The sequence below is a fragment of the Salvelinus namaycush genome, chromosome 8 (assembly GCF_016432855.1).
Source record: "Salvelinus namaycush isolate Seneca chromosome 8, SaNama_1.0, whole genome shotgun sequence".
Lineage (NCBI taxonomy): Eukaryota > Metazoa > Chordata > Actinopteri > Salmoniformes > Salmonidae > Salvelinus > Salvelinus namaycush.
The window spans coordinates 6511953-6528494 of NC_052314.1; the positions used below are offsets into that span (position 1 = coordinate 6511953).

The 16542-nt window shown below is 44.8% G+C and overlaps 1 pseudogene; it reads left to right on the forward strand.

Annotated features, from left to right (window-relative positions):
- The first annotated feature begins 1275 nt into the window (after positions 1 to 1275).
- LOC120051681 lies at positions 1276 to 13654 on the forward strand (annotated as a pseudogene).
- Positions 13655 to 16542: the final 2888 nt, after the last annotated feature.

The window sequence follows — 16542 nt, forward strand, 5'->3', positions numbered from 1 at the left end:
CATTCTCTTCTTCTTTTTTAACAACTCCTACCATTGCAGTATGAACATCAGTCACATAATGATGACCTTGTTTCCCCAATGGACACAGAGAATATACAGACATCCAACTGAGGTCTGTGTGTTTGGTGTAATGACTGTACTGTACACAACCTGTGTGTGGGTATACAGAAAGTACAGACAGAGGCACAGTGAATTGAATTGCAACTCTTCGTCCATAACAACATGGATAGACGGGTAAATGAGGTGTTCGCCAGACCTAAACACAAGATAAACCGGAGATAGTGGTTTGTTCATGAGCCACCAAACAGAAGAGAACGGACTGAAACTTGGAGGGACTGCCTGGACTTGTCCCCCACCCCCCAAAAAAGCCTCTAGCCGATCGGTATGTTTGACCTGCTATCTCTGGGCCCTCAGTGTTACAGCTTGGTATGTTTGACCTGCTAACTCTGGGCCCTCAGTGTTACAGCTTGGTGAGGTTGACCTGCTAATAAGCATTTTTCTACGGCTGGCCATGCTTTCCACCTGGCTACTGTTACACCCCTGAACAAGGGGAGAAAGAATCACAATTGTGATACACCGCTGAAAAGCTGCAGGAGCGTTCATGAGGCCGAATGGCATCCGTATCCACTCATAGAGTCCCCACGGGGTCACAAATGCTGTCAGTGGTCTGCTTTCTTCAGAGATGAACCCCTGGTGAAACGCTTTTCCCTGATCTAAGAGGGAGAACCAGGAATTACCACCTAAACTGTCCATGATGTCTTGGACCCGAGGGATGGGCTGGCGGTCGGGATGTGTCTTTCTGTTCAGGTCTCTGTAATCTATACACAACCGGAGGGTCCCGTCCTTCTTACGAACGCACACGACAGGTATAAAGAATATGAAGAGTTTGACTTCCTAACCCAGCCCTGGGCTATGAGGTCATAAAGGTAACCCTTCATCTCCTGATACAGTGGCCTGGGCACTGACATGTATGTGCGCTTGACTGGTTCAGAGTCCTTTAGAGAAATAGTCATTTTCAATCGTTCAATGCAGCCAATGTCATTGTCTGATCTGGAGAAGGAGTGACACTCTTCTCTAAGCATTTGCCTAACAACCTCTCTCTGCTCTTCGGTTAGGTGAGTTAAACCTACTGGTGGATCCCAATGTTCAGTAGCAGTACATGGGGTTCGAACGCTGGTGTGATTCACTGTGGCGACAGTTTTTTCAAAGACTTGGGCAGGTAACACAGTCATAATGGTTTGTACTGTACCGATTATTGTGCGTCCTAGTAGGGCAATGTCGTGGTCAGTAGGGTTAGAGACATCAAGCCTGATAACTGGAAAAACACCTTTCCTGACTCTGACTAGTGTGTCAAAGAACTCAAGGTTGTCTGGCCACTGCGGGTTCAGGTCTGGCTGGAAAAGCATTGTCATGTCCTCTTTGAAAGGCTGGGAAGCGACACGGCACTCAATCTGAATGCTACTGTGTTTTGGTACAGCAACCTTCTCTTTCTTGGTTTTCACTGCGTATTCATCTGTCTGTTCCTACCCCGGTCAACAGCACTGCACCCCCCACAGCAGCTCGCCCAAGCCTTCCCCATTTCTCCTTCTCCCAAATCCAGTCAGCTGATGTTCTGAAAGAGCTGCAAAATCTGGACCCCTACAAATCAGCCGTGCTAGACAATCTGGACACTTTCTTTCTAAAATGATCTGCCGAAATTGTTGCAACCCCTATTACTAGCCTGTTCAACCTCTCTTTCGTGTCGTCTGAGATTCCCAAAGATTGGAAAGCAGCTGCGGTCATCCCCCTCTTCAAAGGGGGGGACACTCTTGACCCAAACTGCTACAGACCTATATCTATCCTACCCTGCCTTTCTAAGGTCTTCGAAAGCCAAGTCAACAAACAGATTACCGACCATTTCGAATCCCACCATACCTTCTCCGCTATGCAATCTGGTTTCAGAGCTGGTCATGGGTGCACCTCAGCCACGCTCAAGGTCCTAAACGATATCCTCACCGCCATTGATAAGAAACAATACTGTGCAGCCGTATTCATTGACCTGGCCAAGGCTTTCGACTCTGTCAATCACCACATCCTCATCGGCAGACTCGATAGCCTTGGTTTCTCAAATGATTGCCTCGCCTGGTTCACCAACTACTTCTCTGATAGAGTTCAGTGTGTCAAATCGGAGGGCCTGTTGTCCGGGCCTCTTGCAGTCTCTATGGGGGTGCCACAGGGTTCAATTCTTGGACCGACTCTCTTCTCTGTATATATCAATGATGTCGCTCTTGCTGCTGATGAGTCTCTGATCCACCTCTACGCAGACGACACCATTCTGTATACTTCTGGCCCTTCTTTGGACACTGTGTTAACAACCCTCCAGACGAGCTTCAATGCAATACAACTCTCCTTCCGTGGCCTCCAATTGCTCTTAAATGCAAGTAAAACTAAATGCATGCTCTTCAACCGATCGCTGCCTGCACCTGCCCGCCCGTCCAACATCACTACTCTGGACGGTTCTGACTTAGAATATGTGGACAACTACAAATACCTAGGTGTCTGGTTAGACTGTAAACTCTCCTTCCAGACTCACATCAAACATCTCCAATCCAAAGTTAAATCTAGAATTGGCTTCCTATTTCGCAACAAAGCATCCTTCACTCATGCTGCCAAACATACCCTCGTAAAACTGACCATCCTACCGATCCTCGACTTCGGCGATGTCATTTACAAAATAGCCTCCAATACCCTACTCAATAAATTGGATGCAGTCTATCACAGTGCCATCCGTTTTGTCACCAAAGCCCCATATACTACCCACCACTGCGACCTGTACGCTGTCGTTGACTGGCCCTCGCTTCATACTCGTCGCCAAACCCACTGGCTCCAGGTCATCTACAAGACCCTGCTAGGTAAAGTCCCCCCTTATCTCAGCTCGCTGGTCACCAGTCACATTCTATTATATTTTCCTCTGCCGATGGGCTAGAGGCTGTTGCTTTGAGCTGGTACTGACCTGCCGATGGGCTAGGGGCTCTTGCTTTGAGCTGGTACTGACCTGCCGATGGGCTAGAGGCTGTTGCTTTGAGCTGGTACTGACCTGCCGATGGGCTAGGGGCTGTTGCTTTGAGAACACTGACATGTATGATATAACTCCTGGGTGTCATTTTGATGTATATTTTACTTTTGTTTCGTTGTTTTATGATTTAAGATTATCTATACATAGTCATTATTTAAGATTTGACATCTGTTGAAAAAACTGTAGCTCCTCTTCTCCGTCATATTGTCATGTATTTTCAAGGTTTACTATATCCCTTATGATGAAAAGATTGTTCTGGTCTTCTTGACAACGTTCTGTAAATCATATTGTCCACAGACATAGGAATGAGACATCTATTGAATTGATCAAGAGTTATCAACAATTGACTCTTATTTTGAAAAGGGGACTCTTGTTCTGAAAAGGTTGACAAACCTAGTCCCCTTCGATTTTCCCCAATCTCTATACATCCTGCTTGTTGTGTATATCATTTCATGTATTTATGTTTGACTTGTATTTATCTGCACCTCTGACCTGTTTAACTGACCTCTGACCTTTTTATCTGACCTCTGACCTGGGCATGACCTTGTGATTAGATTTAACTAATCATAAGGTCATGCCCGTGAGAATCCAATCCAAAGGCCTCAGTTGCACGCACGCACACACACACACACACACACACACACACACACACACACACACACACACACACACACACACACACACACACTGATACTAGTGGTGGATCAATCTCCCATTGCTATTCCTCCCTCCCTCTCCTCTCCACTACAACAGAGGTGTCGCGGAGCATTGGATTGAATATCAGACCAGATCTCAGCCTTGAGCGCACTCTCTCTGGTTATTGAGGCTACAATCTGGGATTCATTATATAGTGTTCTAAGACCCATTGGATATATGATGAATTTAGAAGGCCTATTGAACAGATTCCCATCTTGATCCCAGATTGTACCTTTAAGATGGATGCTTTACTGTGTTGCAGTGTGATATATTTCATGAATATTTATTAAATTTGTTGCTTTTGGCTTCCCGTACCTCATAATTCCATGATGACCAATGTTGAACAAAATCATATATATATATATTTTTTTTTTGGTGGGGGGGGGTGTTATTGAATTGGATGCAATAATAAAATCACACTTCCGGTGAACGACTAGCGGCTGTCTTTGCTGTAGTGATTGTTTTCTCGGTATGAATGCGAGTAGTGGTTTATGACGTGAGATTTTAACATCTGTTGAAATGCCATTGGAAAGTCACAGAGCTTTAATCTGGATTATAATGATGTTTTTTTAACTGCACGCTGTTATCTAGTGTTGACATTGCAAACGGACAGGATTATAATTCTTTTATTTTTATTTCAGGCCATTCTTCCTGTCATGTAATATTAAGAACATGATCTGACACATACATCACTGAATTTTTTTAATGGTTTCATACTTTAACGATTCATTTCTGTCCAACATAAAGTATGCTATTGTTTGAGTACCTTTGGTAATTGTGTGATTGCTGGTACCATTTTCTCTAATCCTCTGCCTGTAATGCAGCTGTTAGACCAGTTCAGAACGTACCGTATGATTATCAAGGTCGTGTATCCCTAACATGCTAACATACACATTCTATGATATTTTCCTCTGTGGCTTTGATGGACAAACGAAATACATTACCGTCAGCCAGATGTGTTGAAAGCCGCTCTGGTACTTCTACAAACAGTCACTAGATGGTGTGATCGTGTTGCTCATGCTAGATTGATGCCTTTCGTACACGATGCCCACAACAAGTGGACAGATATTCAAAGCGTTTTTTTTTTTAAACCATTGAAAAAAAGGGAAAAAAAAGATCTCCCAACTACACAGACAGATTCCTGATATTCCTGTCTGTATTGTCATATCCCATCATATGAGGTACCCAAATCTGCATTCTTTTGGTCCTGAAACAAGCGCTCTATCCATAATCTGCGTCAATGAAATATCATTGCTGTCGATAAACATAATACATCATTTCAGAAAAAGAGCCAATACTATGAAAGACTAGATACTGAAGAACATTTTTATTTTCCTTTGACCATTGTTTGTCACTGCTCTTCAAACATTCCTGTAATCCTCAGTCATACTTTACCTTTTTAGATTTACAAATAACAGAAGCAAGATGCGAGATAGAAGGATGCACGTGACGATTGTAGTTTACATATTACATACAATGGTCTAACAATTCTATACAGTCTTCAGTGCACAGTATACTGGATTAGAAAAGTTATAGTAGTAGGTTGGCTAGTTGATCTAGTTCATTCTCTGAGGATTGATTCCCCAGTCATAAAGCATGTCTCCTCCCTGTGGATTGTTTCCCCAGTCATAAAGCAGGTCTATGTTGGCCTGTGGGACTGTCTCCTCCCTGAGGATTGGTTCCCCAGTCATAAAGTAAGTGTAAGTGTGTTTGTGTGTGTGTGTGTGTGTGTGTGTGTGTGTGTGTGTGTGTGTGTGTGTGTGTGTGTGTGTGTGTGTGTGTGTGTGTGGGTGTGTGTGTGTGTGTGTGTGTGTGTGTGTGTGTGTGTGTGTGTGTGTGTGTGTGTGTGTGTGTGGCGACCCAGTGTCAAAACTAACCAAGCTGTAACACTGAGAGCCCAGAGTTAGCAGGTCAAACTTACCAAGCTGTAACACTGAGGGCCCAGAGTTAGCAGGTCAAACATACCAAGCTGTAACACCGAGGGCCCAGAGTTAGCAGGTCAAACTTACCAAGCTGTAACACTGAGGGCCCAGAGTTAGCAGGTCAAACTTACCAAGCTGTAACACTGAGGGCCCAGAGTTAGCAGGTCAAACTTACCAAGCTGTAACACCGAGGGCCCAGAGTTAGCAGGTCAAACATACCAAGCTGTAACACCGAGGGCCCAGAGTTAGCAGGTCAAACATACCAAGCTGTAACACTGAGGGCCCAGAGTTAGCAGGTCAAACTTACCAAGCTGTAACACTGAGGGCCCAGAGTTAGCAGGTCAAACTTACCAAGCTGTAACACTGAGGGCCCAGAGTTAGCAGGTAAAACGTGGGTGTCCTGTATGACCCAAAGACATGTTTTTCTTGTAAAATAAATAAAAATTGTTTTTATCTCAGTGAGGATAATCTGTTTAAACAAAGGTTAGATAAAGTGAAAATGTGTTTCAAAAAGCAATCGATCAATTGAAGGGAGTTGAGAGAAATGTATGATGGTTGAATATCACCTGTCCCCCATCCTGACTATACCAGGTTTCCTCTCTGTTGCTAGATAGAATCTATAGGTTATGTTATGTCTGTTGGCATCTATAGGTTATCTTATCTGTTGGTAGGCAGCATCTCTACAGTATAGCAGGGGTAGGCTTTTAGATTCAGCCGTGGGCCGATGTTTGTCGGAGTGGATTGTCTGGATGACCACAACTAAGCCAAGAAAGAGATTGTATTTGTAAATAGCAATGATTTCATACCTTACATTGAGACACAATCAAGTCTCTTTTTTTGTGTGTGGGAATACTTGGGAACAGATTTCCTAAATTAAACTAATTGTTAGCTGAATTCCTGGTAACCAAAATGTAATGCCATGAACCAAGAGGTTGTGAGTTCAAATCCCAGGTGAGAACATGTTGAATAATATTGAACCTGTAAATCAACATACACAATGTAGTCATGTATGTCAATGTGGGTCAAATATGTAAGTTGAAAACATTGTACGTTAAAAGCACTGTGTGTGTGTAACCAGTCTTTCTTTTTAGTTAAGATACCAAATAATAATTTATACAATTTTGGCCAAAGGTTTCTCAAGTTGGAGCTAAGTTTTTAGGCCAAATCTTGTTCATTTTACACTGGAACCAAAAGGTTAAGTAAACTATGAAAACGCTGTGGAAACAGTTACTTAAAACCTCTACCGCTTCTCTCTCCCGGATCCTCATCAAAAAAGCTGACTAGCATAGCCTAGCCTAACGGGACAGGGATATCATATAATATCATTTTCATGAAATCACAAGTCCAATACAGCAAATGAAAGATAAACATCTTGTGAATCCAGCCATCATTTCCGATTTTTAAAATGTTTTACAGCGAAAACACAATATGTATTTCTATTAGCTAACCACAATAGCCAAACACACAACCGCATATTTTCACCATGTTTCCACCGCATAGGTAGCTTTCACAAAACTGACAAAATAGAGATAAAATTAGTCACTAACCAAGAAACAACTTCATCAGATGACAGTCTTATAACATGTTACACAATACATTTATGTTTTGTTCGAAAATGTGCATATTTGAGGTATAAATCATAGTTTTACATTGCAGCTACCATCAAAAATAGTACCAAAGCAGCCAGAATAATTACAGAGAGCAACGTGAAATAAATAAATACTCATCATAAAACATTTATGAAAAATACATGGTGTACAGCAAATGAAAGATAAACATCTTGTGAATCCAGCCAATATTACCGATTTTTTAAGCGTTTTACAGCGAAAACACAATATATATTTCTATTAGCTCACTACAGTAGCCAAACACACAACGCAATTTACTCCCCGCAAAAAATAGCTTGCACAAAACCGACAAAATAGAGATAAAATTAATCACTAACCTTGAACAAATTCATCAGATGACAGTCTTATAACATCATGTTATACAATACAATTATGTTTTGTTCGAAAATGTGCATATTTAGAGCTCCAAATCCTGATTATACATTGTGAATACGTATCATCGATTCACCAGAATCTCCGGAGATATTTTGGACACTCAACTAATCTGACCAAAGAACTCATCATAAACTTTACATAAAAATACTTGTTGTATGGCAAATGAAAGATACACTGGTTCTAAATGCAACCGCTGTGTTAGATTTTTTAAAATAACTTTACCATAACATACAGCTTGCGTTATTGCGAGACAGCGCTCACCAAAACGGCGGAGAATAGGACTCAACATTTTACACAGAAATACGAAATAACATCATACATGTTTTCTTACTTTTGCTGAGCTTCCATCAGAATGTTGTACAAGGAGTCCTTGGTCCAGAATAAATTGTTGTTTGGTTTTAGAATGTCCATTTCTTCTGTCGAATTCGCGCCACAATGCTAGCCAAGGTTGCTAACATTCCCATCCTCTCTTGGCGCAAAGAACAGAAAACTCCAAAAGTCCCAATAAACGTTGAATAAACTGATAAAACTCGGTTGAAAAAACCTACTTTATGATGTTATTATCACATGTATCAAATAAAATCAGAGCCGGAGATATTCGCCGTGTAAACCGAACGCTTTTCAGAAGACAATGTCGAGCTCCGCCGTGCGCTTGAGAAGACAAAGAAAATTCCGGACCTGTCACTCCAAAAGCTCTCATTCGACCTCAGATCAAGCTAGACACCCCATTCCACCTTCCACTGCCTGTTGACATCTAGTGGAAGGTGTATGAAGTGCATGCATATCGATAAATAAAAGCCAGTTGAATAGGCAGGCCCTGAAACAGAGCCTCGTTTTCAGATTTTTCACTTCCTGCATGGAAGTTTGCTGCAAAATGAGTTCTGTTTTACTCACAGATATAATTCAAACAGTTTTAGAAACTTGAGAGTGTTTTCTATCCAATAGTAATAATAATATGCATATTGTATGATCTAGAAAAGAGTACGAGGCCGTTTCATTTGGGCACGATTTTTTCCAAAGTGAAAACAGCGCCCCCGTATTGACAAGAAGTTAATAATAATAATAATGAGTTAAAACAACTACATTTGTGGGTGTTTTTTTGGACAGTCTAGGTTATGTTATGTCTTTGGTTTAAGTAGCATGTCAGTGTAATGATCTGAGACTCAGAGAAGCTGTACAAGCCATCGTACACACACCCTGTCCAAATACTGGCCTCTCACTAGGACTCTCCCAAGATAATCCTTAAAGTCAAAGGTCACATCCAACAGAATGTCAAAGTATCGTCTCGATTTATTCACACTCTCTTTCTACCCGTTTCCCTCCCTCCCGTCCTCAATCCGTCCCTCCCTCTCCCCCCCCCCCTCCCTTCCCTGTCTTTCTCCCTGTTTCCAGGACATCTCAGACACCAAATTCAGACACCAATCCAGTCATGTCTAAAGGAAAGGTTCTGCCTTCATCCAGACGCAGCAGCTGCACGCTGCCACTGCCGACACCTTCCTGGAGCACATGTGTCTTCTGGACATCGACTCCGCCCCAGCCAAGTCTCGCAACACCGGAATCATCTGCACCATCGGTCAGTGGAGACACCCTCTCCTCACTGAACCCCCGACCCCCCCTCTCCACCTCATTGCTAAACCACACTATACCTCACTGTCCAACGCCACTTCACCCTTCATACCCTCAGTACTCAACCCCTCAGTATTCAACCCCACCTCACCCCTCACCCTTCATACCCTCAGTACTCAACCCCACCTCACCCTTCATACCCTCAGTACTCAACCTCACCTCATTCCTCACTCTTCATACCCTCAGTACTCAACCCCACCTCAACCTTCATACCCTCAGTACTCAACCCCTCAGTACTCAACCCCACCTCACCCCTCACCCTTCATACCCTCAGTACTGAACCCCACCTCACCCCTCACCCTTCATACCCTCAGTACTCAACCCCACCTCACCCCTCAATCTTCATACCCTCAATACTCAACCCTCACCCCTCACCCTTCATACCCTCAGTACTCAACCCCACCTCATCCCTCATTCTTCATACCCTCAGTAGTCAACCCCACCTCACCCCTCACCCTTCATAACCTCAGTACTCAACCCCCCCCCCCACCCTTCATACCCTCAGTACTTAACCCCACCTCACCCCTCAATCTTCATACCCTCAGTACTCAACCCCACCTCATCCCTCATTCTTCATACCCTCAGTACTCAACCCCACCTCACCCCTCACCCTTCATACCCTCAGTACTCAACCCCACCTCATCCCTCATTCTTCATACCCTCAGTAGTCAACCCCACCTCACCCCTCACCCTTCATACCCTCAGTACTCAACCCCACCTCACCCCTCACCCTTCATACCCTCAGTACTCAACCCCACCTCATCCCTCGTTCTTCATACCCTCAGTACTCAACCCCCCTCACCCTTCATACCCTCAGTACTCAACCCCATCTCACCCCTCAATCTTCATACCCTCAGTACTCAACCCCCCCTCACCCTTCATACCCTCAGTACTCAACCCCACCTCACCCCTCACCCTTCATACCCTCAGTACTCAACCCCACCTCATCTCTCACTCTTCATACCCTCAGTACTCAACCCCACCTCACCCCTTACCCTTCATACCCTCAGTACTCAACCCCACCTCGTCCCTCACCCTTCATACTCTCAGTACTCAAGCTCCTCACCTCCTTGCGTTTATCATACTAAGCTCAGTTTCAGTTCGATTGGTCTTCCATCAGTGTAATCATTACAGAGCACTTCATAGAACGCCCTAGGCCTACACTACACTAATCCAGCCATGTGTTTTTTACACATGCATTCTGTGTGAGTCGTGTAGATCTACAGAAGGCTTATATCCCTCTAAAACCCTTTTGCTTGTCATCTTGTCCGTCTGCAGGACCCGCCTCCCGAAAAGTGGATATGCTGAAGGAGATGATCAAATCTGGGATGAACATTGCAAGAATGAACTTCTCTCACGGAACTCATGAGGTCAGTGGTGTTGCCCAGGACAACATGCTCTCGTTAGATCACACTAAACTAGTACAGAAGCCAAGATAAAGGGCTCTAGTGGTGAACCTGATGCCCCCACAGCTGTTCACGGATTTAGACTAGTGCTGAGTTACAAACTGACCCCGAGCCCTTTACTCCTTGGTACCTCAAGTTGATCTGAAAGGGGAAAGCAAAATATGGTGACATTTCCACTCAGCTGATTCTAAAGACTGTCAGTTTGTCTTGAGTGAGTCTGTAGCCTAGCCAGCCTCATACGACAACCTTTAGTGAGTCTACTAGAGCCCAGCCAACCTTATTGTGACATTATCACTGTAACATTTGAATACCAGTGTTTGTAAGCTGATCGGCACCCTCTTATTTGCTTCTTCAGTGCCCTCTCCTCCTCTTCCACCTCCCCCAGTCATCCTCTTTTGTATTTAGCTGATCAGTAGTACAGCTAGATGGATCCAGATCCTGGCACTAGGCTTTACACCACTAACCTCTCCCCTTTAAAAGTCATGACTTTTTAACTTCGTCACCCTGCTTCACCCGGGAAAGCTCACAGCCAGTTGCAGTGTTCTATAAAGAGCAATACTTTTATTTATTTTTTACTTGAATTATATATTTGAATCAGACACTGCCCTTCAAAAGCCAATAGTACCGTTAGGACTTAGACACACCAATAGCGTTTGCATGCCGAGAGTACTTTGCACCTCTGAACAGAATGCCGTCTGTAATTTGGGAGTATTTTACATGTAGAATTGTACGAAAATGTCGGCAGTCAGACATCAACAGCGTGCTGAACGATTGATAGCTGAACAGGAGATCCACAGTCGGTGCGATGGGGGCGACCCTTTAATTTCTTGTCCAAAGAACACATTCTCTTGTCGTCATGACTCTGCTGTGAAGATGTAATAGCTGTGAGTCTTCTAGTCTCAGGTAGTCGTCTATAGGCAAAAAAAACTGTTTAGGGGGAGCAAGAGAGGCAGAGCTATGCTACGTGGCTATTCTATTTAATATATGCCATTTAGCAGTTGCTTATATCCAAAGTGATTTAACAGTTCTTTTTTTACATTTACATTTTAGTCATTTAAGCAGACGCTCTTATCCAGAGCTTATCCAGAGCAAAATGGATACATTTTCAACCCTGGCGTTGCAAGTGCCATGCTCTATCAAATGAGCCACACAGGGCCTATTCATTTTAATATAACCAAGGCCAAAACATAACAATTTATTAAATTGTCCCTTGTCTGTCACCCATTGTTGAGTGAGTGTCAGTGTGTTTTCAACACTGAGGTATAGCATGAGACAGTAAGCATTTTTAAGCAGTAGCCTAGTGGTTAGAGTGTTGGATCAGTAACCGAAAGGTTGCAAGATCGAATCCCCGAGCTGACAAGGTAAAAACCTGTTGTTCTTCCCATAAACAAGGCAGTTAACCCACTGTTCCTAGGCCGTCATTGAAAATAAGAATTTGTTCTTAACTGACTTGCCTAGTAAAACAAATAGCAACTTTATACACAGTATATCAAATCAAACATTATATAAAGTGTATACAAAATTGCAATACACGATACCTATCTGGGCGATGTCAATTTGTCCAGCTCTCTAACTAAACCATTTGAGCATTCCAAAGTTGAATTTGGCATTTCTCAAGGTTCTGTGCTTGGACCCCTATCCTTTTCTTATTCTACAGTACCGTTCTAAAACCACCTATGATGTCTCTAAATGATCTGACACCCCCTACAGTACCATGCTGAGACCATCAAGAACGTCCGTGAGGCCACCGAGAGCTTCGGACATGGAACCCTCGAGTACAGACCAGTGGCCATCGCTCTGGACACCAAGGGACCTGAGATCAGGACAGGACTGATCAAGGACGTGAGTATTTATTTACTGTGAACCTTTTACGAAAAGCCAAAACGGATGAACAGAGGCATGTACTAGTTCAAGTTTTTTACTTAACACACCAAAATCTCTCACAATAAAAACAGCATGAAAAAAATGTCAAGAAATATAAACATATACAGCAATGAAATCTCAAGGTAGGACAGTATAACACCACTAGATTCAGGGCAGCAACAAAGGCTCTGTAATGGGGTGCGTACTGGTGTCAGGGAAGTCAGGCGCAGGAGAACGAACTTGGTATAAACGGAGTATTTTAATAAATGCTCACAAACTCCGAAAACCAACATAAACAAAATAAAGAAAGTGGGTACAAAACCCGTCGCACACCATAACATACAAAGCACCAATACATACAACGAACAATCACTGACAAGGACATGAGGGGAAACAGAGGGTTAAATACACAACATGTAATTGATGGGATTTGAACCAGGTGTGATGGAAGACAAGACAAAACCAATGGAAAATGAAAAATGGATCAGTGATGGCTAGAAGATCGGTGACGTCGACCGCCGAACACCGCTCGAACAAGGAGAGGGGCCGACTTCGGCAGGAAGTCGTGACAGGCTGTCTCAACGTAGGACAGTACAACACCACTAGATTCAGGGCAGCAACAAGAAACTAGCAGACCTGCCGTTGCCAGGGGAGTGGATTTCTGGCTGTCTTTGGTCATTTTTTTCTACCGCATTAAAAAAACGGTAAGGAATAGAACAACCAGCAATGAAATCTGTATAGTACTGTTGCACAGTAGAACACTACTAGCATCAGAATACCCTGTTGTTCCCCGTAGAGATATACAGTACAGAATACTACTGCTACTAATAATAGTTGTGTAATTATATGATTCTTCCCCTGTACAGAGTGGCAAAGCTGAGGTTGAGCTGAAGAAGGGAGGTCACATCAGGTTGACCCTGGACGACAAGTACAAGGACAACTGTGACGAGAAGCACCTGTGGCTGGACTACAAGAACATCACCAAGATCCTGAAGGTCGGAGCTCACGTCTTACATCGACGACGGCTTCATGTCCCTGAAGGTGAAGAAAGTTGGTGAGTATCCTAGCAACGTCCTACCGTAGCAACACAATAACACAGGTTAGAGGGTGGATGGGGTTGGGGAGGTGGATGAAGTTAGAGGATGGATGAGGTTAGGGGGTGGATGTGGGGGGGTGGATCTTTCCGAGTTGGTCCTGCCGTACATACCAATACGTACGCTACGGTCACAAGACGCAGGCCTCCTAATTGTCCCTAGAATTTCTAAGCAAACAGCGGGAGGCAGGGCTTTCTCCTATAGATCTCCATTTTTATGGAATAGTCTGCCTACCCATGTGAGAGACGCAGACTCGATCTCAACCTTTAAGTCTTTACTGAAGACTTATCTCTTCAGTAGGTCATATGATTGAGTGTAGTCTGGCCCAGGAGTGTGAAGGTGAACGGAAAGGCTCTGGAGCAACGAACCGCCCTTGCTGTCTCTGCCTGGCCGGTTCCCCTCTCTCCACTGGGATTCTCTGCCTCTAACCCTATTACAGGGGCTGAGTCACTGGCTTACTGGTGCTCTTTCATGCCGTCCCTAGGAGGGGTGCGTCACTTGAGTGGGTTGAGTTACTGACGTGATCTTCCTGTCTGGGTTGGCGCCCCCCCTTGGTTTGTGCTGTGGTGGAGATCTTTGTGGGCTATACTCGGCCTTGTCTCAGGATTGTAAGTTGGTGGTTGAAGATATCCCTCTAGTGGTGCGGGGGCTGTGCTTTGGCAAAGTGGGTGGGGTTATATCCTTCCTGTTTGGCCCTGTCCGGGGGTATCTTCGGATGGGGCCACAGTGTCTCCTGACCGCTCCTGTCTCAGCCTCCAGTATTTATGCTGCAGTAGTTTATGTGTCGGGGGGCTAGGGTCAGTTGGTTATACCTGGAGTACTTCTCCTGTCTTATCCAGTGTCCTGTGTGAATTTAAGTATGCTCTCTCTAATTCTCTCGTTCTCTCTTTCTTTCTCTCTCTCTGAGAACCTGAGCCCTAGGACCATACGTCAGGACTACCGGGCATGATGACTCCTTGCTGTCCCCAGTCCACCTGGCCTTGCTGCTATTCCAGTTTCAACTGTTCTGCCTGCGGTTACGGAACCCCTACCTGTCCCAGACCTGCTGTTTTCAACTCTTAATGATCGGCTATGAAAAGCCAACTGAGATTTATTCCTGATTATTATTTGACCATGCTTGTCATTTATGAACATTTTGAAAATCTTGGCTCTCTCTAATTTTCTCCTTCTCTCTTTCTTTCTCTCGGAGGACCTGAGCCCTAGGACCATACGTCGGGACTACCGGGCGTGGTGACTCCTTGCTGTCCCCAGTCCGCCTGGCCTTGCTGCTATTCCAGTTTCAACTGTTCTGCCTGCGGTTATGGAACCGCCACCTGTCCCAGACCTGTTGTTTTTCAACTCTTAATGATCGGCTATGAAAAGCCAACTGAAAATTATTCATGATTATTATTTGACCATGCTTGTCACTTATGAACATTTTTGAACATCTTGGCATAGTTCTGTTATAATCTCCACCCGGCACAGCCAGAAGAGGACTGGCCACCCCTCATAGCCTGGTTCCTCTCTAGGTTTCTTCCTAGGTTTTGGCCTTTCTAGGGAGTTTTTCCTAGCCACCGTGCTTCTACACCTGCATTACTAGCTGTTTGGGGTTTTAGGCTGGGTTTCTGTACAGCACTTCGAGATATTAGCTGATGTACGAAGGGCTATATAAAATAAACTTGATTGATTGATTGATAGGGGTGGATGAGGATAGGGGGTGGATGAGGTTAGAGGGTGGATGAGGTTAGGTGATGGATGAGGATAGGGGCGGATGAGGTTAGGGGCAGATGAAGTTAGGGGCAGATGAGGATAGTGGTGGATGAGGTTAGGGGTGGAGGAGGATAGGGGTGGATGAGGATAGGGGTGGATGAGGTTAGGGGTGGATGAGGATAGGGGTGGATGAGGATAGGAGTGGATGAGGTTAGGGGTGGATGAGGTTGGGGGGTGGATGAGGATAGGGGTGGATGAGGTTGGGGGGTGGATGAGGATAGGGGTGGATGAGGTTAGGGGTGGATGAGGATAGGGGTGGATGAGGATAGGGGGTGGATGAGGATAGGGGTGGATGAGGATAGGGGTGGATGAGGTTAGGGGTGGATGAGGTTAGGGGATGGATGGGATAGGGGTGGATGAGGTTAGGGGTGGATGAGGTTAGAGGGGGATTAGGTTAGGGGTGGATAATGATAGGGGTGGATGAGGTTAGGGGTGGATGAGGATAGGGGTGGATGAGGATAGGGGTGGATTAGGATATGGGTGGATGAGGTTAGGGGTGGATGAGGATAGGGGTGGATGAGGTTAGGGGTGGATGAGGTTAGGGGTGGATGAGGATAGGGGTGGATGAGGATATGGGTGGATGAGGTTAGGGGTGGATGAGGTTAGGGGTGGATGAGGATAGGGGTGGATGGGGATAGGGGTGGATGAGGATAGGGGTGGATGAGGTTAGGGGTGGATGAGGATAGGGGTGGATGAGGTTAGGGGTGGATGAGGTTAGGGGGTGGATGAGGTTAGGGGTGGATGAGGTTAGGGGTGGATGAGGATAGAGGGGGATTAGGTTAGGTGTGGATGAGGTTAGGGGTGGATGAGGTTAGGGGGTGGATGAGGTTAGGGGTGGATGAGGTTAGAGGGGGATGAGGTTAGGGGTGGATTAGGTTAGAGGGGGATGAGGTTAGGGGTGGATGAGGATAGGGGTGTATGAGGTTAGGGGTGCATGATGTTAGGGGTGGATGAGGATAGGGGTGGATGAGGTGAGGGGTGGATGAGATTAGGGGTGGATGTAGGGCCTACAGTGTTTCCTCAATGTCCTTTAAGCCGGTAACACCCAGACCATGTTGCTACTTGGTAGATCACAAAATAAAATATTTATTAACTTTTTACTACTGATTACTATTATAACTAATGATT